The 26,768-nt window shown below is 46.0% G+C and overlaps 1 protein-coding gene across 6 annotated transcripts in view; it reads right to left on the bottom strand.

The window, feature by feature from the left end:
- ITSN1 (intersectin 1) overlaps positions 1-26,768 on the bottom strand; it is a 1,645,471-nt gene that overhangs the window by 636,320 nt on the left and 982,383 nt on the right. The gene's annotated exons all lie outside the window — the stretch shown is intronic.

The raw sequence follows: 26,768 nt of genomic DNA, 5'->3' as shown, positions 1-26,768 counted from the left end.
CTAGTAAGAATGGTCTGATGCCCTTATAAGTACCTGACATACATTTGACTGCTTTACAATGCAAATGAGCAAAAGTGGCGATCCTTCGATCTGTTGGCTCAAATATCCATTAGAGGATGCTTCTTTGAACGCTCATAACACAAAGTGACTCAAATGATACTCCTTCGTGGATCCAGCTTAGATACGGCTTGTCATTACATCAGAAAAAACACTGAACAGACAGTTTATACATTCAAGAGCATTAAGGCTATTTAAGGGTCTTGCCTTTATAAGGTGGGAAGGATGAAAGTAGTTAGGCAGCAATATTTTTGGAGGCAAATAAAAATGTAAACTTTGTGACGGAACAAAAGCTTAATCCTACACACCACCTTATCCTGGAGAAAAACAGCAAAAGGGGACTGAGCACAAAGTGCTTGAAAATTGCAGTAGAGTGTCATTCTAAAAACTAATGATCATTTTGTGCACAATGCACGTATGAAACAAGACACGTTTTGAGATGTGTATTGGAAGACATTGTGAAAATCTTAACGAAAAACATTTATTATTAGGCCTGGTTTCTGCGATGTAAAGATCAGTCGTCAATAAAGAAGAAAATGTGCAACATTTGTATAAACACTCTAAAAGTGACAAGATAATTTGGTGACGATCAATCATACCCAAAATTTTACAAAATTACAACTATATTTTAAGTTGACTTTGAAACCAAGCTAAAAGATTAGAAGTGCACCAGTTTTTAAGCAGGGAAAGCCAAGAATCTGTTGGTTCCCTGAGATTCATCAGTCCTTCCTATCCTCCACAGGATGTGCCGTGGTACTTCAAGTCAATAGTCTTCCTGGTCAATATGACAACAGCTTCTCTTCCTCTTACCACATAACTTATTAGATATCTACAACCAAGGCTGATGACAAGGGAAACGTATTGTATTTTAGGGCCACTGAGCTCAATGCATCATTTTACATCTACACCAGCTATTGGGCCTTTTGAATACCTGACAGTTACCTGGCTGCACATTGAAATGATGAGAGAAATGGTCATTACCATAGTCATGCATACCATATAATGTTCAATGATGGACACTAATTGTGGGTGATCAGGAATAGGTTTACCCTTCCGAATGTAAACCTTTACACCTTGGTGGTGAGAGAAAACAGTGATGTACTCGCAAAGAATAGAAAAATATAATTAGAAAATGCTCAGCTGGAAAAACTATTGCTGCTGTGTACGTATTTGAGATTTGCAAACACACGTATTACTTTGTTTGATGATAAAATAAACGTGAATAAAACACTAACCACCATAAATAAAAGATTCCTATACAATTTCAGCATTTCCCACAAAAAAATTAATCAAGCACGGGTTAAATGAGACATTCCAAACATGAGACAAATGGAGTGAGGGTAAAGAAACAACTAAAAACCGGTAGATTTAGTAAATTAAGCTAAATGATCCGTCAGATTCAGATAAAGAGGGCTCGCCATATTTCTAAGGATCGAATACATGCATTGTATAAAGCAAGAGCATTTTTATTTCTAAAAAAAGTTCAAATAAAACTGATAACACACGAGATCCTACAAGTCCTTGTAGTTGGAGATGCAGATGGAGTCGGTGACGCAGGTCTTCCACAAGTTGGACCAGAAGGTGGCCGTGGTGATGACCGTGCCGTCGATGCTCGACACCTTCCAGTAGTCGGTGGGCAGCGTGGAGCAAGTTTTCATAAATAAGGCTCAAAGTTTCTATTAAGAGGAAGGCATAGTGCAAGGATTTTTGGACCCACTGGCAAACGTTTTGTGGATGTGGACTCCTCAAGAGGGGTATATTTTCAGCTTCCTGCTGCAATATGGGACTGTTTGAGCCCTATTCCTGGTAGTGCAGTAAGACAGTAGCACACCACTTAAGGTGCATTTGAATAAACACATTTCAGTTGAATATTCACAACAAGTAACATGACATCATACATTATTTAGGAAAAGTTATGGTTTGTATAGCTCTAGGTCTTTAAAATAAAAAAGCATTTTAAAAATAGTTGCAGTGCTTTTTAATCTTTTTAATCTCAAAATTTTATCAACACTTTTTTTGATGGAACAAATGTATTGTATTGTATTTATATAGCGCCTACTACCTCTGATGAGGCCTTCAGCTGAATTACGCAGTTCTACTGGAAACCAAGGTTCTTGGTTAGCCGAGTACATTATTGGTCATTAGGATTAGCCTTGTGCTTTCAAGGAAGTAATCAGGGCTTTAAGTAGCCCGGGTTTCACCGGTGCTGATTACCGGCAGTTTTTTTTAAAGGGGGCCTCGAAAGGGGTCTCTATCGGGCTTCATGTTGTGCCCTAGTACAGGCGGTCCGTTTTTTCCCGGACTGCAGTGACAGTAGGCACATAGATGTGCGTGTGCTCACACTGCTCACTTCTCACTAGTGTAGAAGCTACGGCATGACCTCATGCCAGGTGAGCGTTGTAGGGGAAGGGAAATCCTTTAACGAGAGTCATTTTCTCTCTGGATTTCCCTTCTCTTTTTGAAAGTCAAGAGCAGCAATATTGTCATGAGGTCACCAGGGCTTTAAGTGGAAGCTTTTTCAATATTATATACAAGCCATAGTTGCTGCTTATTCATCGTATGCAACAAACAAGCATTGACAAAAACAATAGTCCTGACTTCTTGTAGGTCTGTTAATCGTATCATATATCTGGATGCAATGACAGAAACAGCAACATTCAAGTCGGGCGGCACACTATGCTAAGCACAGATTTTTAGCTTAAGTGTTTTAGGCCATGCCCTTATTACATTGATTCAGAAAAGGGGGTGGTGATGGACAGAGTATCTGAATTAAGCAGAAAACTCGTACCCAGTCAAGAGATCAGGGCGTGATCCATCACCGTTTTTTAGCTCACTGCACCATCCCAGCTCAGAACCTGGCTACATGCAAATTAGTCTGTCCCTGGCCCAGTGCATCATGGGAACAGGGCAGACCAAATTACCAAGCCAATTCTTTTACTGGAAAGGAGACAAGCTTCCGGGGACCGGTTTCTGGAATCGTTTTGTCCACCAGAAGCGTGGAAGGGTATGCTCAGATGTGAGTCCCTTGCTCACTGCACCATCAGGATTCAAGCAAGCCGGGCCGAAGACGGCTGTAATGCCAGAAACCGGTCCCCGGAAGCTTGTTTCCTTTCCAGTAAAAGAATTGGCTTGGTAGTTTGGTCTGCCCTGTTCCCATGATGCACTGGGCCAGGGACATACTAATTTGCATGTAGCCAGGTTCTGAGCTGGGATGGTGCAGTGAGCTAAAAAACGGTGATGGATCAAGCCCTGATCTGTTGACTGGGTACGAGTGTTCTGCTTAATTCAGATACTCTGTCCATCACCACCCCCTTTTCTGAATCTTAATTACATTGGTCACGCGCCTTTGAGAGACACCCCCCCCCCCCCAACACACACACACTCCCCCAGTTTTGTCATCCCACGTAAAGCCCTGGAAGTAATGATATGCTTTTTCTTCTGTTTTCTTGAGATAAATGAAAAGGAATTATTTGACAGTAGGGGCCTTATGGCATCATACCGGTTTATGAAGAGATGAACGGAGGGGCTAAATGGACTCAGTATTATTAGATTTCAGAGTGATTTTTTTTTTCTTCTGTTTTAGTCAGCGCGAACTCGAAGCTAAGGCCAGTTACATTGCACAAGGACACTTTTATTTTTAGGCAGGGGGGGGGGGGAGGGGAGGTGGGGGGGTGATGGAGAGATTAAGTGAGTTTCCCAGATTCACAGGATGAGGATCCTGTTACCCAGATCCAATGTCAGCAGCTTTGTCTGTTAAAGTGGGTGTACTTAACACCTTACTTTGTTTTACTGTAATGCAGGTTTACAACGAGACAGAAAGGCCAGGAGCAGCAGGAGCGACGGGAAGACAACAAACGTTTGATATTTTGGTTAGGGTGAAGGATCAGCAAAGGAGGAAGAGAGGACAGGAAAGCAGGGGGTTTGCCCTGCAATGTGAATATTTGCCTTGGTTTACAATCTACTCACTATGCGTTGGAAGTGGTATGTCGGCGCTGAATGGCCCTTTACTAAAACATACATAAATAAACTGACGAATGCAAAGATAGACGAAGGATTTGAGGAAACAGACAACATTTCGTAGACGAGTGGGGAAAAGACACCACACCTCCTCCCATGATTTGAAGCGTCAACAAACATAACAAGCATTTACAAGGGGCCGGAGACACGGACAGCTGGGGGGGGTCGTCGGGGCAGGAACGGGCACAGGGACAGCGGGAGGGGGGGCGGGAACTGGCACAGGAATTTACTGGTTCAGCAAGTTTTGGTAAGTCTTTTTACTATTTCTTTGGTAGTTTTCTGAATAGTATCTTCTCCATTTCATTTTTTTTTGTTACTATTCACAAGTTTAGGCCCCAGACAAACTATACAGAAAGCATACTTACATGCACCATATTCCTCTTTCTGAATCTTGTGGCTGAGGATTATGCACAGGGAGCTCACTATATATAAAGTCACACCTTTACCTTCTCTTTTGAAAAAAAGAGGAGTGACATTTTAATTTGGTGCTTCTTCCAGCTCCCGCTGCTTTGGTATTCATACCCCATAAAGCAGAGAAGTAATTTGTGCTTGGCTGTCGAGATTTGCAGCCAAGGCGTTTTAGTTTCAGTAAGCAGTTTATTACATTCATCCGTGTTAACAGTTTACAGTCTACTAAATGATAATGCCGGTGCCAAAGTACACACAAAATTGTATAATAAAATCAGTTTTACTCCTGCTGAATTGTCGAACCTAGAGCACCTAGAGTGTGTGACAGTTATAATTGCCTTTAACCTCTCACGCCTCTCACAGAAAAACAATTCTGGTCAATTAAAATATTGAATTAGGTATTTAAACTTTCCTCTATAAAAACTGCAATTATTTTTTGTCCATAAACAACGTGTCTTATATTTCGGGGATGGTACTTCTAAAATATATTTAAACACATTTAGACTATTACTTTGTGAGTTGGTCACCTTAATGTACTGGATAGCAAATGCTGTGTTGTGTGGAAGGTTTCTTAAAGTGTTTATATAAACTGCCATCTTGAATTGTGAAAGAAAATATTTTTATCAGAATGACTCTAAATGCACGTCCATTAATCAAATGTTCAGTTTATTGCACTGTTACATCAAGTGCACAGACTGTTTTTGCCAAAAGTGTTTCTTTTACAGTCACACAAGTTGATCATATCGCATCCTTACTTTATGTTCAGTCACGTGTGCTGCTGTTAGTAAATTAAACGAAATATTTTTGCTATACAGTTGTTTAGGATGTCATACCTATTGACTTTAACATGTCCATCTTACAAAGAATACAATATTAGGCAGCATTATTGTTGACGTACGAGAATAATCCTCGGGATTGGCATATGTTTAAAAAAAAAACGTGGTGGTTTTCGGTTTACAGGGTAACCTTCAGTGGTGTAAACAAAGTCCGGTGCGGGGGAGGGGGGGTTGGACGGGTGGGCTCGGTAAAGGTGAAAGGTGGTGGGCACAGGGGAAGGAGGGAGGGCCCATGTACTTTGCAGGGACCCCTTCAAGTTTCGTTACGCCACTGGTAGCCTTGCAGTTGATGAAGCGAGCTTTTAAAACAAATTGCATTTTTGTTCGCTGATTTGAACTTCCATAATAAATAATAATACTAATGAGTTATGCATGATTTTGTATTAATTCAACCTAGAATAATGTGCACTTACATAAACACGTGGGTTTAACATTATGTGCTCTTGTTGCATTTGTCAGTACGTTTAAATAATAAATTAACTTTGTCTTTTCGTTTTGTCAACATTAACTGCGGCTGATTAAATAATAGCATGTGCTTATTTTTAAATGTGCTTTTGTTTATGTAATGTCTTTAACCCCTTCCATGCTCATGACAGGGTCAGCTCGTCATGAGGCACGGTTGAGCTGTGCTTATGACGAGCTGACCTTGTCATAATACTATAGTATTCAAGCATTTTCAGCACAGGAGGGGAAAACCGCTAGCAGCCAAGGTGTTAATGTGACAAAGGTTTGTTGCATTCATGTGCTTAAAGCTAGGTAACAAACTAATGGGTTAACATTAGTGAAGGGGGTGGGTAACAGAATGACTTTCATTACTCAAATTAATTAATGTCTTGTGTTTCCTTGCATACTAGAGCTTCGTAAAAGAAGCTTGAGGCCTAACTTAAAATGGATGTTTTTGAAGTCCTGTCCGTGCACAGCAAAGGATGAATAAAAAAAGTTTATTGTTCATAATCTTCAGAAAACAAATACGTGGAACTGAACTGTGCAGGATGTGCCTCGTGTTGTATAATTTTGCCAAGGACAGGACTTGGCAGAAAGGCCAAAGCTCAGGAAGCAACAAACTGTTATTCAATAAAATGTTGCAAAGATCCTCGGAAGTTAATGTCACACGTAGACAATGGACAAAAGCGATGTGGAGAAATATGATTTTGAATGAAGAGGCGATGACTTCATGGACTGGCTGATGTCAGCCAATAAATTCGCAAGAAGGCTTTCTAAATGTATTCTTTTAGCTAGTTTTAGATAGAGAAAAGGTATAAAACTTGGCCCCTTGGGAAGAGCTTTGCTGGCTCGTTCCTGAGATCGTGAGATGCTGACGGACTTTTGACTCACGTAAGAGAAAACTGAACTTATGCTTTTTTCCTTTTAGGTTCCATTTAATTTAGTCAGGGAAATAGGGTTTAGGGAATGAGATTCTTTTGCTTAAATACTTTTCATGCTGATTTGATTTTAACTGACAGTCTAATGTGCCTTTACAGAATAAAATGCTTAAATGCAAATAAAAGAATTAATATTTTGAATTTGCCTTTTATTTGTTAATAAAGTTAATAAAATAGATTTTGAAATGACAAGCTGGTCTTGGTTATTTCGAGTCTAGTTATCATCAGTTAATCTATTGCCTAGGTGGCTTAATTAAATGTCCTCCTGATAATCCTGATGAGGATAGTGAGGAAACAACAACGGATTCAGACTCTGAAGAAGAACCTGAAAATCCAGATTCTGAAGATCGAGAAGAAAGTCGACATCTGGAATATTCTGATGCGGATCAGGCACTAAATTAAAAAGATCTAGAGATTGTGATTCTAGATTCAGAAAACGATGAGAATGTTCTAGAAAAAGAAACATCCAAGTCAAGAGAGATTCAAGATCAGGAGAGTATTGAAAAGCAGATTGAAAGCTCTGAAAGCAGGAGCAAGAATTCTGAAACTGGGAAGTTAGAAGTAATTCCAGAAGAGGAGGAGGACGAATTACCGAGTACCAGCTACAAGGATAAAGTTCCTAACGGAGTGATGAGAGTGATGAGTCTGTGATGAGTCTGAAATAAGAAAATTCAGAAAAAGGGTTTGGAAAGCTGAATGTAACGAAACTGAGCCTAAAAAGAAACTCTTGAGAAAAGTAGCTAATTGGACGAAAGAAAATCCAAAATTCAAATTAGTGAACAAATCAAAGGAGCAGATTAATGAAATATCAAGTCAAAAGGGTGACTCAGATAAAAAAGGTCAAGCGGGAACGAAAATTTAAGTAATTAGCAGTAGGGGCAAAAGACCATTGAAGCCAAATCAAAAGTACAAGCCTCCTGAGTGGACCTACATCATCATCCCACCAGTAGTGGAGATCAGTAGCAGTAGTCAGGAGGATTTGGAAGAGAACAGTGACATTGATTAGAAATAATTTTCTTTGGGTTAAGTTTATTTTTGGCATAAGGCTCAAGAAATTGTGTTAGGTGACACAAGGTCGAAAAAATTGTGTTAGCTGCAAAAACACTTTGATGTAAGACGCAAGGTCGAAGAAAAGCTGTTAGAGGGTTTCTAAACAAAAAAATTTAAAAGGGGAGGTGTATATAGTACTACTATTTTTAAATTTTGGTTTTAAGTAAAACTTTGTAAAAAACAAAAGTGCCTAATACGGACAATTCAAGGTGTGCTATCCTTAGGAGATGTTGTAAAATGTCTTCTATTTGTGTGATTCTAATTATTTTAGTTTGGTTAATTTTGGCAGTTATCTTTCCTCTTGGCATAGACAAGGAGGGCTATAAAGTTAATATGACAAGCAAAGCAGAATCTAAACAAGCTGTTCATGATGTTGCAGGCAAAACTAATAGAGTTACTGAGCACAGACCAGAGATCCACCAAGATAGATCTGTTGGTGATTTTTCTACTAATTCTTTTTCAAGACTTCTGACAGAATATGTAAAAGTCATGGATGTAAAGGATTGCTACGTTTGTGTGAAGCTTCCTGCTTCAGTTTCAGAAGGGGTTAAATATAACATGCTTCCCCTTACTTATGGCATTACGTGCAGTGTTATAGCTAGCTTGTTCTATCAAACAGGTCGTCTGGAGTACTATTATTCAGACTTCGATGACATTTTTGCTAACCTAAAAGTTGTAAATAGCTTAAACAAAGTCAGACCTGCTAAACAGATGAGGGAATTCTTTTTGGTGACTAATTAACTTATCTACGAATATGCTTACAAGAACAATTTAACTTGCAAAATGAGAGATTAAGAAAGATCTTTTCTCAAGTTGGTTGAGGAGAGAAGGGCGATTTATAAAAGAAATGAGATAATAAAACAGACTAAATCCAAATTCTGGCAGCTTGAGGACGAGAAGCTCAATGGTGGAAATAGATATGCTGCTATTCACATAGATGATCCGGTTAGTGGGAAATTCTGTATTAGAAGAGACAACACGCTATACGACAATTATTTTGTAGGTGCTAGTCAATATGAGGATACTTATCGTATCATAGGGGGATGGGGATTTAAAGGTGGCAAAGACACAATTTTCCCTGGAATTTATTTTGTTTGTGGGAACAAAGCTTACTTTAGCCTCCTAGACCATTGGTATGGGACGTGCTACCTTGGTCTGGTTTTTCAAAAAAAAATTCATGTGGATAGAAATGGAGAAGGTTCATTCGAGATTGACAAACCCCTGAACAGGTACAAGAGAGAAAGCTTTTCTGAGATTATGGGAGACATATTTAGTGCAATAATTCCTATGGTGGGAATAACCCTGAATGCAATTAAAATTTGAAAGGTCTCCAATTGTTGACAGATTGTCCACTGATACTGCAAGTGGTTTCCAATTAGTTAATACTGAACTTATTGCCACCAGAAGTATGGTTATGCAGAACCATCTTGCTTTAGACATTCTGTAAGCAAAAGAAGGAGGAGTCTGTGGGATTTTGCATGTTCAGCATTGCTGTACTTATAACTCAGATAAAAGCCAGAACATAGAGATGCTTATCAAGAATATCACTGAATTTCACTCAGAAATAGAACCCATCGAAAGCGACAATTTTTCAGAACGTTTGAGCAAATGTTTTGAGGCAATTGTGAAATGGTTTAGTGAAATTGGCAGTTCAATCATTGGCAAAGTACTTTATCCTGTAATAATCATTGTTATAGTGACGCTTTTGTTAAAAATTAGTTGCATGATTCACAAGAGAAAGAAGCATGTGAGGGAAAAGAGAAGGATCTATAAACTCAGAAAGGCTCAGGAGAAGGAGATAGAAATGGAATGGTTTCGTAGGGCTCAATATGAGAGCTCCAGACAAACTGCTGAGACAGGGGTTTAGAATTACCAACACAGAGAGTGTTCATAATGTGACGTCTTCAAAAGTTAAAATTTTGGTAAAATTTTTAGGTATTGTTTGGTGATTTTGAAATCACCAGATGAGGGAGTTGATGAAGCGAGCTTTTAAAATTAATTGAATTTTTGTTCGCTGATTTGAACTTCCATAATAAATAATAATACTAATGAGTTATGCATGATTTTGTATTAATTCAACCTAAAATAATGTGCACTTACATAAACACGCGGGTTTAACATTATGTGCTCTTGTGCATTTGTCAGTACGTTTAAATAATAAATTAACTTTGTCTTTTCGTTTTGTCAACATTAACTGCGGCTGATTAAATAATAGCATGTGCTTTTGTTTATGTCCTGTCTTTAATGTGACAAAGGTTTGTTGCATTCTTGTGCTTAAAGCTAGGTAACAATCAAATGGGTTAACATTAGTGAAGGGGGTGGGTAACAGAACGACTTTCATTACTCAAATTAATTAATGTCTTGTGTTTCCTTGCATACTAGAGCTTCGTAAAAGAAGCTAGAGGCCTAACTTAAAATGGATGTTTTTGAAGTCCTGTCATGACGAGCCGTGCACAGCAAAGGATGAATAAAAAAGTTTATTGTTCATAATCTTCAGAAAACAAATACGTGGAACTGAACTGTGAAGGATGTGCCTCGTGTTGTATAATTTTGCCAAGGACAGGACATGGCAGAAAGGCCAAAGCTGAGGAAGCAACAAACTGTTATTCAATAAAATGTTGCAAAGATCCTTGGAAGTTAATGTCACACATAGACAATGGACAAAAGCGCTGTGGAGAAATATGATTTTGAATGAAGAGGCGATGACTTCATGGACTGACGGCTGTCAGCCAATCAATTCGCAGGAAGGCTTTCTAAATGTATTCTTTTAGCTAGTTTTAGATAGAGAAAAGGTATAAAACTTGGCCCCTTGGGAAGAGCTTTGCTGGCTCGTTCCTGAGATGCTGACAGACTTTTGACTCACGTAAGAGAAAACTGAACTTATGCTTTTTTCCTTTTAGGTTCCATTTAATTTAGTCGGGGAAATAGGGTTTAGGGAATGAGATTCTTTTGCTTAAATACTTTTCATGCTGATTTGATTTCAACTGACAGTCTAATGTGCCTTTACAGAATAAAATGATGCTTATTAAATGCAAATAAAAGAATTAATATTTTGAATTTGCCTTTTACTAGTTAATAAAATAGATTTTGAAATGACAAGCTGGTCTTGGTTATTTCGAGTCTAGTTACCATCAGTTAATCCATTGCCTAGGTGGCTTAATTAAATGTACATTTATAAAAATGACAAAGATAAACTGCAGATGTATATAAATAGTTTTGTGAATAGTTCTGATTAATTAGGTCACATGATTCAGTTGGTCAATTCTTGTCTCAGACATTTGTGGGCCTAGTGTTAAATTTATGAATAATGGTGAGTATCGTGGAGTAGAGTTGTGCATATGAGATAGAATTTCTTTAGGCCTGCTGGATCACAGTAAAAAAAAAAAAAAAATGTAAAAACATTGCGGTGCTATCAGCCAATAAATAATTGTATCCTGAGGTCTTCTTTCGCTGATCCTTTCGCTGCACCATGTGCACTAAAGTTAAACGGGGGGGCTTCAGTCCCTTTGTTCGCCGAGTGGTAAACAGGTGAGTTGATGCTTTCTCTGGTGCCTGGACCTTTCTTTTGCAATCTTAGTGCCAAGTTTCGCGAAAGCTCCATGTACAACCTAGGGCTAGGCACTGCGTTTAACATGAGGGTCTGAAGGGGATATGTGTGTGTTTGCCATCGGCACCAAACCTTCTTTACTTGGAGCTGGACCCACTCCTGTTCGCATTTGCAACTAACTATGGAAGATTCAACCTATTTTGCCAATCCCTTGTGTGAGTGAACAGGACAAGAATCGTTCTCTCTGTCGATCTAGTTCTACAGCCGGGTTTGGTGACTAAGGGGACTAATGCGTCCACTGTAGGGTCCTATGTTCGACCTCATGGTCGCAGGTTGAAATTCCGGGGGTCTCCACAGCCTTTCAGCCATCTGAGGTCCATAAAATGAGTACTATTGAGTTAGGTTATTCAGCGACAAGATGCCTACCTTATAAATGCACTTTATATCCATGCACCTAGACACCCTCGCCTCTGAGATTTACTGTGATTTGCAGATCCCAAGTTTCACCCTCCTGTGGTAAATGAACAATTGCAAGGCAGGCACCCACGCCCGAAGGCCTTACACATCAGCGTGTGCTGCGTCCCTACGTTTTCAAGCCCAGAGACTGCAGCTGTGTGTTTCTTCTTCGGCGGATGGCTCGGCCGTCTGACCTCCCCTGGTGCTGTGCGCAGAGTAAACACTGCCCTCTCTCAGCACACCCCCGGACTCCTAGGGGCCGCGGCTTCGTGTGCGACCATCGCTGATGCTTATCCCAGCCTGCACAGGTGGGCTCCGGCCGTTTGTCTTTCAGCACCAAATGGGCGACTGCTACCCTCGCCCTGAGCTCAGGTCACACAGGGCGCCCTTTGCTGCCTGGCCACTCGTCTCCTACTGCTACACGTGTGTAGCCTACTGCCCCACCATACCGGCAGCCCCGCACTCTGCTGTGCCACCCGCACTGAGCACAGCGCCCCCCACAAACTCGGACTGCAGTGTTATCACGTCCAATCACTCAGCTTGCCTTCTGTGTACAGCTTTGTGTTTCTTAGTCGTTCCTACGCGAATGTATGTTTTTCATTCAATAAACAGAAACACAGCTACCCATCTATCCACACACAGCCGAAAACAGACTGACCCCTGCGAACTCGCAGGGACGCATGCACTGAAACACACGCACAATATACACAGGCACACACTCACATAAACACAGAATCTCTCCCACCCTCACATACACATGCATACATGCATGCATAAATACATACATACATGCATCCATACATACATACATACATACATACATTCATACATACATGCATTTATTCACCGTTGTACAAGTTTAATTGATGTCAAGTAGTCTCGGCGTAGATAACAAAAGAGAAACAAAGAGGTGAAACTCTTATTAGCACATCACAATGTACCTGCGCCAGAGCAAAAGTTATGGGTGAAAGGCATGGCTTAAATGATATTTTTCTAATTACTTATGTCATTAAAAAATAGATTGTGCGATGTTCTAAGCATTACTCGAACTCCGAAACCCATGATGCCATTTTTTTTCGTCTTTTAGTAGATAGTAGCAATAGTTCGTCGCAACCATGATCTCATTTCAATGAAATCACCTAAAAGCAGGGCGTTTTTTTAACATTTAGCGCGCCATAAAATGTGACTGAATCTATACATAAGGATGGTCCGTAACTAGCATCGGATTGGCTGCATAGATGACGTGTAAATAGAAATGTTCACTCTGCGCGTGGGCCTCCTTTGTCTCAGTTTAGAGTTTATAATCTCTAAAGATGTGCTTTCAGGTGTGCCAAATGACCCCACAAAGTAACACCGGAGTTGCACTTTATGATGCGAGGAGTGCATAATTCATTCCACAATTACGTTTTGAAAATGCAGAAGATGTTGAATAAAAATGCACCATAAATTGCCCCTTGTGACAGAGGGGACGGGCACACGGACAGCGGGAGTCACGAGGGGTGGGGGTGGGGAGGGCTAGCAAAGACACGGACAGCGGGAGGGGGGACGGACAGCGGTATACAACCATGCGGGACCAGGGCGATCGAACAAATGATGAAAAACAGCCATGTAAAAAAAAAAATAAGTACACGCCCACAGTGGGCACGTCTTCATGATGTTGCGAAAAGCCTAAAAATCGCCGGAAAGCACACGAATCTGCTCGGGCATTGACGGACAGATCTCTGTTCCAATGGCTAGCCTCCATTTATGGAGCTAGCCAATGGAACAGAGGGCGGGACAACACACACATACTATACACATAAGATTTCGCCTGCGCCGAAAATCTGCGCGGTGCGCAGCTTTCGACAGGCGAAACCTAAAAAAGCAGAAGTACAGGCAGCACGCTACTGTTCAAAAACAGCGACTCCATATTAGAGTGTCCTGGTGCATGGTGGGCTGTGCACCAGTGCTGGGTGTCTGCGCACGGGTGGGCGAGTGTGAAAGGTTAGCACGCAGTTCTGCCCGGGGGAGGCATGGTCAAAAGCTTCGGGTCTTAAGTGAGCGCGCTCTCTTCAGGGGCCATCATTGCCGAGCTGGGAGAGGGAATCCCTATTCACAAGTGCACCGGAGGCGGCGGCATCCGATGTGAGACAGACTTGTTAATGCACTGCTTCCAGTTTAAAACAGCTATGGCAGCAGTAGCAATCTTAAAAGTAAATAAAGGCTCACTAGAGCGTGGCCAGCAAGTTCCACGTTGACTGGGAGCCGAGCGGACGTGGATCGTCTCAGCTCCCATTCCACGAGCTGCTCTAACCCGGCTCTAGGCTGCTAGAGCCCTTCTTTTTGATCGCTCATTTTCCCTACCTGAAGCGGAGCGAGTGGGGCATTTGCGGAGCAACAGTGATCGCTCCCGAGTTGGCGGACAAGTTCGATCTCCCTGAGGCGAAGAGAGGGCGGTGGCGCTCAAAATGGCGGGCGGCACCTCGCCTTGGACTCCACCGACTGCGGCCGCCGCTGGGAGGTAGGATTGCGACCTGCGCTCCCCCGGCCTGCCGAGACTTTTGCAGAATTTTGCAGCAGCTGACGGGACATAGTATTATCTAGCTTCACTTTGGCGGCGACCCCCACCGAGGGAATCCTCCCAGCGCCTGCCTGACTCCAAGATGGCGGCCGGCGGCGACCTTCAGATGGCGATCGCCGCTTCCACTGGCTCGCCCCAACTTCTCTCCGGCCTCCTGTTAATCCTGCGGCCCTTTCTTTGATTTTTTGGCCTGCCTCCCGACCTGCTGTCGGTTTGGGGCCACTGCCATTACCGGAATGCCCTGCGGTCCTGCAACACGGGCTGGATCTCCGGATCACTCCCCCCCCCCCCTCCACCCCCCGCATGGCACCAGTGTTGTGAATGTGCCGTGCAAGGCTGCATTGCTACCGGAGTCCACACTGCTTGCCCCCCTGCCGGCCCACCGCCGATTCCCACACATCTTCCAGGGCGGTTGAATCCACACACAACCCACCGGCTGCCGTGCCAGCGCCTCACGGCCAACGCGTGACCGCACCAACAGCGTCAACTCGGCCTTCGCCACCTTGCGCACCTTCACCCCCACCGAGCCGGCTGACTGCAAGCTCTCCAAGATGGTGACGCGCCTGCGGCTGGCCTCCAGCTTCATCTCCCACCTGGGCTCCCACCTTCTCTCCTGGACTTCTTTACTTTTGTTCTGTCCTGGCTGATATTTTACTGCTGATTTCGGAAGGTTTTCTCTGGACTCTGACCCTCCATCCATTCCCTCGTCCTTTAACCCTTTTCCCCCGTTGATGCTCAAATGTTTCTTCCCTTTTCTGCTTTGCCTTCTCTCCATACCCTTGCATCCCTCCCACCCTCCCTTTGTGCTGTGACTGCATCCACACTTATGGAACTCTGCTTTTTTGCATATTGAAATAACTCTAATCACTAGTATATGCAGTAGACCTTTGTACCATCTACCATTCCTATGTGACTCTTAGAGTATATCCAGTCATATCCCTTCCCTATGTATATAGAGATAACTCTAATCACTAGTATATGTAGTAGACCTTTGTAATATCTACCATTCCTATGTGACTCTTAGAGTATATCCAGTCATATCTCCTCCCTATGTATATAGAGATAACTCTAATCACTAGAATATGCAGTAGTCCGCTATGCTCTCTACCATTCCTATGTGATTCCTAGAGTATATCCATTTGTATCTTCTCCTTGTGTGACTTTACCTCTTGTACATTTGCAATTTTTTCTGTTTGTATCCTTTAGGTAACGCATGTAATCCTAAGTCCTTATGTTTTTAACTGGTTCTTATGTAAAGCACTCTGACACCTTCGGGTAAAGTTCGCGCTATATAAAATCGCACAAATAAAAAAAAAATAATAATAAATAAAACCAGAGGCAGCTGTGGCAACAGTGAAGAAAAAAATAATAATTGGAAAGCAGCGATAGATGTCCCAATGTAATATACGAGACAGCTAAATTGGACGGGATACATGAAACTCTCGATGTGTCTAAAATAATATAGCTCAGTGGACTGCTCATCGCACTCTAAATGCGCGTGGTGCTTTATCCAGGCAACTTTACATATATCTAGCACTTTCATTTTAATTAGGAATACGGTGTATTCAATTTAGACCTTTCTCCTATTTCCCAACATCAACATATCATGGTATCTCTTCTCTCATGTCCCATGCTCGTTTGTGAAGAAAGTCCAGCGATGTTGACGCATGGATGCTGCTCCTCTTTTGGTTAGGCTTAAACATTTCAGCAGCTATTTAGTCAGAGGTTTACAAATACCCCTAACACGGTTGACGCCTGCCTCTGAAACAGGGATGCATGGTCTAGTGTGCTCAATTTAACAATGCGGAATGGCTGATTTGTGTTTACATGCTCCCAAGGAGTCAGGCGTTTTACATCTATCACGTAGCTCGAGGCACGTTTGAGTTTTGCAGTTCTCTTGGAAGACTTTGAAGAGTATACCTCTGTCAAGTCAAAGTGAACTATTCAGAGCCTCGGGGGACTTTGAAGAACCTATTTGTGTAATCAAGCCAAGCCAGTAATGCCTGTGCAGAATAGCGGAAGAGGATTGGCCTTCATACTTAAGTGACAGTCGGTTGTTGTGTAGTATGAGCTACGAACGGGTCCCTGATAATTAAAGGAACCTTCCTCTGTAAGTGACCGGGCACCAGTTGACGAGAAGGTGATGTGCTGGTGCTGACAACGTGAGTAGAGCTGCGCACTGTGTGGTTGACCAGGAGGGTGAGCAAAGCTGCGGCTTCAGAGTAAGACTAATTATTGCCATAGATATCTCCCAAACGAGTTACCTCGACATTGAAAATAATATATTGAAGATGACTTACGTGTATAATGTTATTCTACTTCTTAAAATATGAAATCGCTGATTGTAACGGAACGTGAAATGCAACACACGATCAGAAAGATCACATTTTACAATGTACTTGCTAATGCAAGTAGTGATACCCACACCGTCATCATGGTTATATCGAAACATCTCCACCTTGAAAAAAATAACGCTAGGCGCAAGAGCGCGCCCTCCACAGCGAGACATGTGGTTTCAATTATCGCACCCATGTCTGGGCACGATAATTGAAACCACATGTCAGCGGTGCGCGTAATAGACCCCAATAGGCCATGGGCGGAGCAATGCGCCTGCCTTTGGCCAATTGCGTGCTGTCTTTGGTAAAAAGACGCACGCAAAGACCAATAACATAAGGCAAAACAAAAAGCACATGCACGAGCGTGTGAGATTCCTAACACCTTTTTCAAACCCTCTACAAAAAGTCTCTTGCTGCGCGAGCAATGGTGCGCACTGCACCACTAGAAGTGAAACCTAAAAATGCTGCTGCCTTTATTTCATCTGTTTCGTTACACGTTCAGAGCGCACTTAGTGCTGACTCTCCCTTGGCGGGAGCTTTAAAAGTGCTCCCGACAAGCAAGAGCAAACCTGCGTTATCCCGGGGGTAGGCACCCCTGGATACTGCACAAGCCAGCCCTGGGGATGGGGTCTGAGGGCCAATAATGGCTTGGGAATGGGAAAACGTGGACCCTCTCCCTTTGGATTGCACGGCTGGGCTTCTGGGAATGGGGAAGGTGGCTGTGAGTGTCTCCCTCCCCCGATTATATCAATTGACCTGGCTCACCCAAGGGGCATAAAAAAACAAGCTTGGCAGTTTATGCCATTTAAAAATTACAGTGGATTTCAGGATCCTCTGCAAATTCATGGTAAAATTAAAAAACAAACCGGTTCTTGGTCCTGGGCTGGGGGAGGGTGGGGGGGCCTAGGGGTTCAGGGTATTTCTACACTGCCCCCTTGTCTGCCTCCAAGATGGCTGCCAGCACCTCCTGGTTGAAGTGCTGGCAACCAATCAGATCTCACCATGAGATCTGTTGGATTTGCAGCCCCTCAATATCCCTAGATAGCTATAAATCTTTTCTCTTTAATAACTCAATAACTATTGAACGGATTTACACCAAGTTACAAAAAGCTTTCTTTCTGGACCAACCGCCAGCTTTCTGACAAATTGGGTGTAATTCCGTTCAGCAGTTCGGGCTGTAATCCTATGGAAAATTCCATGGGAAAATCCCTCCCCCCCCCCCCCCCCCCCCCCCATTTACGAATCACCCAAACACTTTCCAGACAGCAGCTGAAGTTCGTTGTACACAAGTTTTGAACATTTTGTAAAGATTCATCAAACGACACCAGTGTTATTAGCAAAACAAAAAATGCTTCATCTATGGAAACTAGGTTCTAACTATAACTACCTACTGCCAAATGTAAGTAGGATGGATATGGTGAAAGTTACTTACCTACTAAATATGCGTTTGTGGCATATAATGTTATAGATTCAAATACTTAGCATAAGTCCGCCATCTAGTGTTGGGCCCGGAAGTGTGCAAGTTGTTTTTCTTAGAAGTTGTTTGAGTCAAGGGTTATAGTGACATCTCCTCTTGCTTGCATTGCGCATAGTCATGAACTCCACTGTTAGATTGTTTTCCATCTGGTGGGTGAGGATGGAGTGAAAGGATAGAGTATGCTATAGAGATGTCCAAGTAGTGAGTGTATGATATATGTATATAAATGCAAAAAGCACAAGTCACCGGGGAGGAGGGGAGGCGCATGTGAATCTACACAACTACAGATCACAAAAAGATGCTTACTTGGTCCGTAACATATCACTGTTTGATGGCATGTGTGGCTGTAGATACACATGCTTAGCATAGACAATAAAGCAGTTCTCCCTGCAAGCAGTGATAAACTTGTGCTTGGTGCATTTGTTTGAAATAAAGTATGTAATACTGCTTGACCAACATTTACTTGTTGTCTTGCCATAACAGCTACACTGTTTCGTTAATGTATGTGGAGTAGTCCATTTAGTTGATTTACATATGTTAGCTATGGGAATATTTTCTATAAATGCCATAGAAGACCTTTTTTGAGTGTAGAATGGGCTTTTTGTGGAATAAATAGTTTTCTCTTTGCTTTAGCATAACACGTTTGGATACATTTAACTATCTAATGTGCAATACACGATGTAGAAATTGCTTTACCCTTATGTGGTTTTGAAAAGGATATACAGTTGTGTTTTACGAAAAGATTGTGTTCCATCTATATAGAACAATAATGCTCTTTTGACATCTAATGTATGTAACTCTCTTTCAGCAATGGATTCTGGTTGACGGAAGAATACATTTAATTAAGGATTGTGCCATGTGAAAATGCGATATTACTTTAGGCAAGAATTTAGGGTTAGTTCTTAAAAATCACTTTGCCTCTATGTACATGACAGAATGGTTCTTCTAAAGTCAGTGCTTGAATTTCTCCTACTCATCTAAGTGAGATAATTGCAATAAAAAAATCAAAGTTTCCATGATAGAAACTGCAATTGGCATGTAAGTTATGGTTCAAATGGTGGACCCATTAACCTTGTTAGTACAATATTTAAATTCCACATTGGCGTAGGTGGCGCTCGAGGGGGAATAACTCTTAAGACCTTGTAAAATGGCTTTAATTACAGGAATTCTAAATAGAGAACTTTGTTCTCTATTCTGAAGACATACAGCTAGTGCTGTAGGATGTATTTTAATAGAAGTGAAAGCCAAAACTGCATTTTGTAAGTGAAGCATGTAACCTATAATGTCTTGAGGAGATGCTTGTATAGGATTAATGTCTTTTGAATGACAGTAATAAACAAAACGTTTCCACTTTTTTGCATAGCATGCTCTTGTTGTGGGTCGTCTTGTCTCTTTTAGGATATCCATACATTCTTTTGGTTTGTTTAGGTATCCAAAGTCTAAGACTTCAGGAGCCAAATCGCAAGATTGAGAGATCTGGGATGGGGATGATGTATTGCTCCTTTGTTCTGCATGAATAGATCCTGTTGGGTAGGTAACATTTGATGTGGTACTACGGACATCTCCAACAGTGTTGTGTGCCATGGTTGTCTGGCCCATGTTGGAGCGATTAGCATTAGTGTGAGGGATGTCGGTTTCAGTTTGCGGATGACAAATGGAAGCAGGGGGAGAGGTGGAAAAGCGTAAGAAAATATCCCTGACCAATTGATTCATAGTATATTGCCCATGGTTTGTGGATGTTGTAAACTGGAGGCGAAGTTTTGGCATTTCGCATTTTGTGGTGTTGCAAATAGATCTAAGTCCGGTCATCCCCATTGTTGGAAGAATGGTTGTAGGATTTATTTCCCACTGTTGGCGTGTTCTGCTGGGAAGATCCGCCAGATGATTGTCTACTCCCTGGTATGTATTCTGTGAGCAACTGAATGTTATGCTGCAGAGCAAACTTCCAGATCTTTTATGCTGAGAGACAATTGTGGAGATTTTGTCCCTCCTTGCTTTAGCAGATAATACATGGTTTTTATGTTGTGTGTTTTGATCAAGACTACCTTGCCTTTTAGGTGACCAAGGAATGCTTTGATAGCCGGATGAACTGTTAAAAGGTCTAGTTGGGTGGCTAAGATGGCGGCCTGAGAGGACGTGGCTCGAGGAGGCTCCCCGTCCCAAACCCCCGATAAGGCATTAAAATACGCTTACTGCACCCCTGCCTGCTCAATTCCACACTTGCTTAAAGGGGGCTTTCAGCCGGGACCCCAGGCGAGCAAGGTCGCCCCTACCCCCGGTGCGGGTGATAGTCGGCGGCGGAGGCAGCCGTTCCCAGCCGGAGAAAAGAGGCGCAGTGGCCGGGTGCGCTGAGCGGCGACGGCGGCATAAGCGCCCCTCGGCAGAGCACCTGCCGCCGGCCTGCAGCACGGAGGACCCCAGCTGAAGGGTGAAAGAGCGAGAGGGGAGGTGCCGGGAGAAGGTCGCTGACCGACTGGACTGAACACCGGGGAGCGAGCGACAGCGCCGGGCAGCCAGAGGCATAAATCGAGGCCCCGGTCTGGGCCTGTGCCGGGCCGGAGATCCACGGATGCCAGCAGGGACGAACGAGCACCCACGCGCAGGTGAGGAGCGGACCCCTGGGGTGTCCGGGGCAGGAGCTCGGGGGGCGGATATTCGAGCCCCCGGTGGGAGGCCCGACGAGGCCTAGCAATTGCGGCCGCCAGGTACATAGCCACGAGACAGACTGAGGTGCTCCTGTGCGGATCTGGGGCCCGGCAGCTCCCACACGTGAACGGAGACCCGCTCAGGCGGGGAGAGAGAGGCTTTGGTGGGCACGCACAGAGTCCCCGGCGAGAGTCTAGGAGGTGCGAGGGAGAGAGGTGTCGCACCACAACTACGGATTCAGGGGGCTGCAATCGGGCCCCCGGGGTGCAGTGGCAGGCCGCAGAGCGAAGCAGGGGCGGGCTGGTGGCCTGGCCACACACCGCGGCGGCCGCACGTCCACACGAGCCCACCCGGGTCGACGGAGGGTAGCATTCGGAGGCCGACACAGGGTCTCCGGGACAGTCCGTGCAGCCGAGGGGCGCAGGGCCCGAAATCGAGGTGTGGGATCAGGGGGCACCTATTGAGCCCCCGGGGGAAACCGAACTTGCGGAGAGGCCTCAGTTCAGTGGAGCAGAAATAGCTGCCGGCTCAGCAACGAGAAGGGCCGGCCCGGGAGGTGACCAGACTACTCAGCCACGTGACCTCTGACTGGGGAGGGGCGCCATACATCGCGGCAGTCCCACCAGGTAGGCACCTGCTGCTCAGCATTGGCAGGCCCAGAACGCGGCCGCACTTCATTGGAGTTCCCGCCCGCACCAAAGACCTAGCGGGCACGGGGTGCCGGCACCCCCCCCAAAATACGCGCACACAGCTTCCCGCCCAGGCCCGCTCCTGACCACACGGCCGCCGAAGAGGTGCATCAACACGTGGAGCCCCACGGGGTCACACCAGGGGGCACCATGGCAAACTCGAACCGCAGAGGGGGCCGCACCATCCCCGAAATGCTGGCTAAAGGGGGGACTAAAGGAGAGAAAAGCCCCGAAAAACCAACCACTGCGGCCCAACTGAAGGAGAGGGCCCGAGACGAGGAGGAGGCCCCTATCACGAAATCCTTCCTGGAATCCCTTTTCAACTCCCTTAGAGAAGATTTCCAGACCCTCAAACAAGACATGGCAGGGGAATACAGGGAGCTGCGCCGAGACGTGGATGAACTTGGGGAGCAAGTTGCAGGGATTGAGAACTCTGGAGACGCTCGGTGCGAAGAAGTAGACCTACTGAGGCAGGAGATTATTAGACTTCACGAGAAACAGACGGACCTGCAGACCCACACGGAAGATCTCGAGAACCGCTCTCCGCGCAACAACATACGGGTCAGAGGAGTGCCATCCAAATCAAAGGAGAGCAATGTCACGGCCTACCTGTAGTTTTTGTTTCGGGACGTCCTGGGGGAACTGGCGGATTTTGAGATCCGAATAGACCGAGCCCACAGAGTGGGCCTAGCACGTCGAGCACCTGCTCCACTATCAGACATCCTAGCCTTTTTGCCAAACTACCCCCTCAAGGAGCGCATCCTGAAAATGGCGCGCCAAAAGCAACCCCTACATTTCCAGGGTTATAAGGTCGAACTGTTCCAGAATCTGTCCGCGATTACGCTGCAAAAGAGGAAAGCCTTCAAAGTGGTCACCTCCTTCCTGCGCGATAATGGCACCCCATACTCCTGAGGGCATCCGTTTAGACTCGTCTTCAAATGGAAAGGAGCCTTATACCAGCTCAGATCCCTTCGGGAGACATGCGACCTGCTGGGCATCGCTGCTGAGAATGGCGACACGGAAGGAAGTCATGGCACACAGTCTTGCCAGCCGAAGTCCCCACAGATGACAAGAGATGGCTGGCAGACGGTCGGATGCAGACGTCTGCCCAAGAAGAGACTCAAACCAGACCCAGAGACAATAGCGCAGGAGCACGCAGCGGCGATAAAAGAGGTCTCCAAGGACACGATTGAGGATCAGTGAGGGGTCTCGGATGGGGGTGCGGTTGCACTCTGATTTCGCTACATGTTGGGGGGCAGGATGGGGGGCTTCGGAGCCGCCACTGTTCTCCCTCCTTTGAGACTTTACCACGGGCCTGGACTGCGCCTACATCAGGCCTGGGACAATGTTCACGAGTTCAGTTGGGGTTAGGGAAAGGGGTGGGGGTGTGGGGAAGGGTGGAGAGGGTGATTGGGGGTGGGCTCCGGTGTGTTCAATTTACTAAGGCGGCGAGAGCGGGAGTTTGGGGTGGCTCTGAACCAGGACAGCGGAAGAGAGAGACAGGGTACGTACCTCCCCATGGCTGATGAGTTTATTCAGGTTCTTACCTTAAATATTAAAGGGCTCAATAACACGATCAAGAGAAGGGCAGTACTCTCCTATCTGGAGAACTCTGGGGCGGCCGTATGCATTCTCCAGGAAACGCACTTGCTGGCCAAAGACTGGCATCACATGAAGTCCAAGGTTTTCCCTACTCAGTTTTACTCCTCCACCACAGAGAAGAGAGCAGGGGTAGCCCTTCTTTTCGCTAGCCACTTCAAAGGCCGGGTGAGGGACAAAGTGGCAGAAATCAAAGGCAGACTATTAGCCCATACTGTCTTTATTGGGAACTTGTCGATCACGGTGGGGTCCGTTTACGCTTCCAACACCAACCATGAGAAATTCCTTAAGGGAGCACTATCAGAGGTCATGAGCAAGGACTCGAGGCACACACTGATAGGCGGGGACATAAACCTGGTTATGGATAACGAAAGGGATAGGTCGGGGCGGAGGTTCGGCGATTCCGGAGCTCTCTCTACTGAGGGTAGGCGCTGGCTCGCTAGCAGGGGGTTCCTGGACACGTGGAGGCAGATCCATCCCACAGCCCCGGGGTACACCTTTTATTCACATGTGCACCGTACTTATGCCAGAATAGACAACTTTCTCGGTTCTACAGAGCTGGCCCACATAGTACAAGATTTGGAGGTTGCCCCAGCGGCCCTGTCTGACCACGACACGGTAGTGCTTCACCTGCAGGTCAGACGTATGCAGTCACATAAGGGGCAAATGGCGTCTCAGGGAGAATCTGCTTTCCCGCAAGGGGGTCACACAGCAACTTTCCTAGAGCATCGCGGATTATTTAAGCCAGAACGACACGGGGGATGTGGCCATGACAGCAGTCTGGAGGGCACTCAAGGCGGTCATCAGAGGGGAGCTAATAGCGATCTCGGCTGCGGACAATAGGGAACGGAAGGAACGACGCCTGGAGCTGGAGAGGGTGCACAGCCGGAAGGGGGCCCCTAGGATCTGGCGCAAGTTTAAGGCAGCCAGGGCGCAGCTTGCGAGTCTCGATCTAGATCTGGCGGAAGACGCAGCATTGGGCCTCAAGCACACGTACTACGTGGGGGCGATAAGACAGGCCGCCTGCTGGCCAGTAATCTTAAAGCGAAAATTGTCCGGTCTAAGATCCCAGTCATTCAAGAGGATGGTGGTGGGGAACTCAGAGGACGACCACATTGCGGAGGCGTTCAGGGCATTCTATGCCACACTTTACAAGGCTGACCCGGCCTCCGATGCTGAGGCAGGGACTTCGTACCTAGATGAAGCTAATGTAACAACCCTTAATGAGGCGAACGCCATGGCTCTGGATGCCCCCCCATACGATTGGAAGAAGTGATTTCGGCTATTGCACGTCTCAAACCGCTTAAGGCGCCAGGCCCGGATGGGTTTACCGCAGGCTTTCATAAGTCCTTCTGCCCCCTCCTAGCTCCCATACTGACAAAACTATTCAACTCTTTTCGAGGCCCGGGGTCGACCCGCCAAGAAATGCTGGAGGCAGACATAGTCCTGCGGAAACCGGGCAAAGACACGTCCCGGTGCACGGCCTATCGGCCGATCTCACTCCTCAACCTCGACTTAAAGCTCTTTACGGGAATTCTAGCCCAGAGACTGGGCCCTTGTCTTCCAGGTATAATAGAACCGGATCAGGCGGGCTTTATACCCTCCCGGCAATCCGCGGACAACCCCAAGCACCTGATGCACATGATTGACAAAGCACACTATAACGCTACAGACGCGGCCCTTCTATCAGTCAACGCCGAAAAAGCGTTCGACAGAGTGGACTGGATTCATCTAGACAGGACGATGGCGAGATTTGGCATGGGTGCTAGATTCAGGGCTTGGGTGGCGAGTTGCTACGCGTCGCCCCAAGCAACGATCAAGGTGAACGGGACAAGCTTCAAACCGTTTGACATCCGACGAGGCACAAGGCAGGGCTGCCCGCTCTCGCCGCTGCTATTCGCCCTCTATATCGAACCTTTCGCCCAACACGTGCGGGACAACCAGACCATCAAGGGCATTACATTTGGGGGCGCAGAACAAACTATAAGCTTGTACGCGGACAACATTTTAGTCACTGTAGACAACCCAAGGGTCTTGATACCAGCATTTTTAGAGGAAATGGAGCGTTTCGGGAAGGTATCGGGCTTTAAAATTAACATTGGGAAATCAGTGATCCTTCCTCTGGGGAGTAACACCCGCCAGGCCAACAGAGGCTCGCTCCAACTGGGAGGGTTGTCCACGCAAATGGAGCTACCATACCTGGGGATTGACTTGACGCCCACAACAGCCCAGACTGTTGAACTAAACTACACCAAGCTTCTCACGCACATCCGAGGGGATATTCTGAGATGGCGACAACAGCCGCTCTCCTGGCTGGGCCGGGTGGCGGCTGTTAAAATGTCCTTACTGCCAAAAGTGCTATACCTATTCCAGACCATCCCGATCACCCCTCCGATAGGTATGCTTAAAAAATTACAAGACGGGGGGCGTGGCCAAGATGGCGTCTGAGTAAGACGTGCTTTCGAGTCGCTCCGGCGCCCGACCTGCTAAGCATTGTATAGCATCGCCTGCAGGGTGCCAATCGACTTTGAGTTACTCGCAGAGACCACCGGCATCGAGTGGAGAGGTCCGGAGTCCCCGGCGAGGTCATAAGGGACCGGAGAGCGCCATTGCGGGTGGGTCGTCGCCCGGCCTACTAAGCATCGGCCTTGCGTGAGGGGGAGGCCGGCCTGTGAGTGCAGAGGAGCCGGCGCCGGCTGGGCGTGGCATAGCGGAGCAGCGGTTCACTCCTGCCCCCTTATCGCCGCCAGTGTTGCTCCGCACCATCGACGCTCTGAGGCGGTATTGGGCGCTCTGTTTCAGCGGATCGAAGACTTCAGCGGACGACCGGCCACGTGGAAGGTGTGCCACGGACCCTCAGCAGAGCTGTGCGGCCTAGGCACGGCTGTTGCTGGACGGCGCGGAGACGGCTATTTGCGCCCACCGAGGAGGTCCTCTTCGTCCCTGCGAGCAACCTAACACTCTAGGTGGGACGTCTGCTAACCGAATGCACTGGCCCGGCGCTGTGGACCCCGGTCCGGCATGTGAGCGAGACTGGAGGCCTATCCTGCCCTACGAGCTGACTGTCTAACCCGCGCTGTCCTCTCACCGGCGGTCGCAGCATAATTTGGAGGTCTGGAAGGGGCACGTGGCTGGTGCAGGGGGGCTGCCTTCTTGGCTCCGGCTGACTGAGGCGGAGAACCCGGGACTTATTGCCGGACGACACGGTCCCTGCATTGAATCTTGGACTCTGGCGGGAAGCTCCTGAGCCGCCATCTTGGTCAGACGGCTGCCGCCCGTGGCGCAGCTACTCCTGAGCACTCCTCGTCACCGGTCTTTGTATCATTACCTTCAGTATGGGTGTGGATTGGTGAATAGCGGGGGTCGGGGGCTGGACTCTGGATACCTTAGCAAACGCATGGATTGGAGTCTCATGTCATCATCATGCTTGTTAGTATAGGCACCTGGAACGTGAAAGGTCTCAATTCCCCGCAGAAACGGCAGAAGCTCTGGAAGTATCTTTCAGACCACCATCTAGATGTAGTTGCCCTCCAGGAGACCCACTTGGCCAGGAGAGATGAACTGAGACTCCGTCATAGACATTTCCCCCTTATCTACAGGGCGTCTGCACCCACGAAGCATAGAGGGGTGGCCCTCCTCTTTCGGGCCTCTCTCCACTTTCAACCCCTGGGGGTGAGCGGTGATAAGGAGGGCCGTTGGTTAATGGTG

This window comes from Lissotriton vulgaris, chromosome 8 (genome assembly GCF_964263255.1).
Source record: "Lissotriton vulgaris chromosome 8, aLisVul1.2, whole genome shotgun sequence".
NCBI classification, from domain to species: domain Eukaryota; kingdom Metazoa; phylum Chordata; class Amphibia; order Caudata; family Salamandridae; genus Lissotriton; species Lissotriton vulgaris.
The sequence above is the reverse complement of the archived record's forward strand: the minus strand, read 5'-3'. Positions and strand labels throughout refer to the sequence as shown.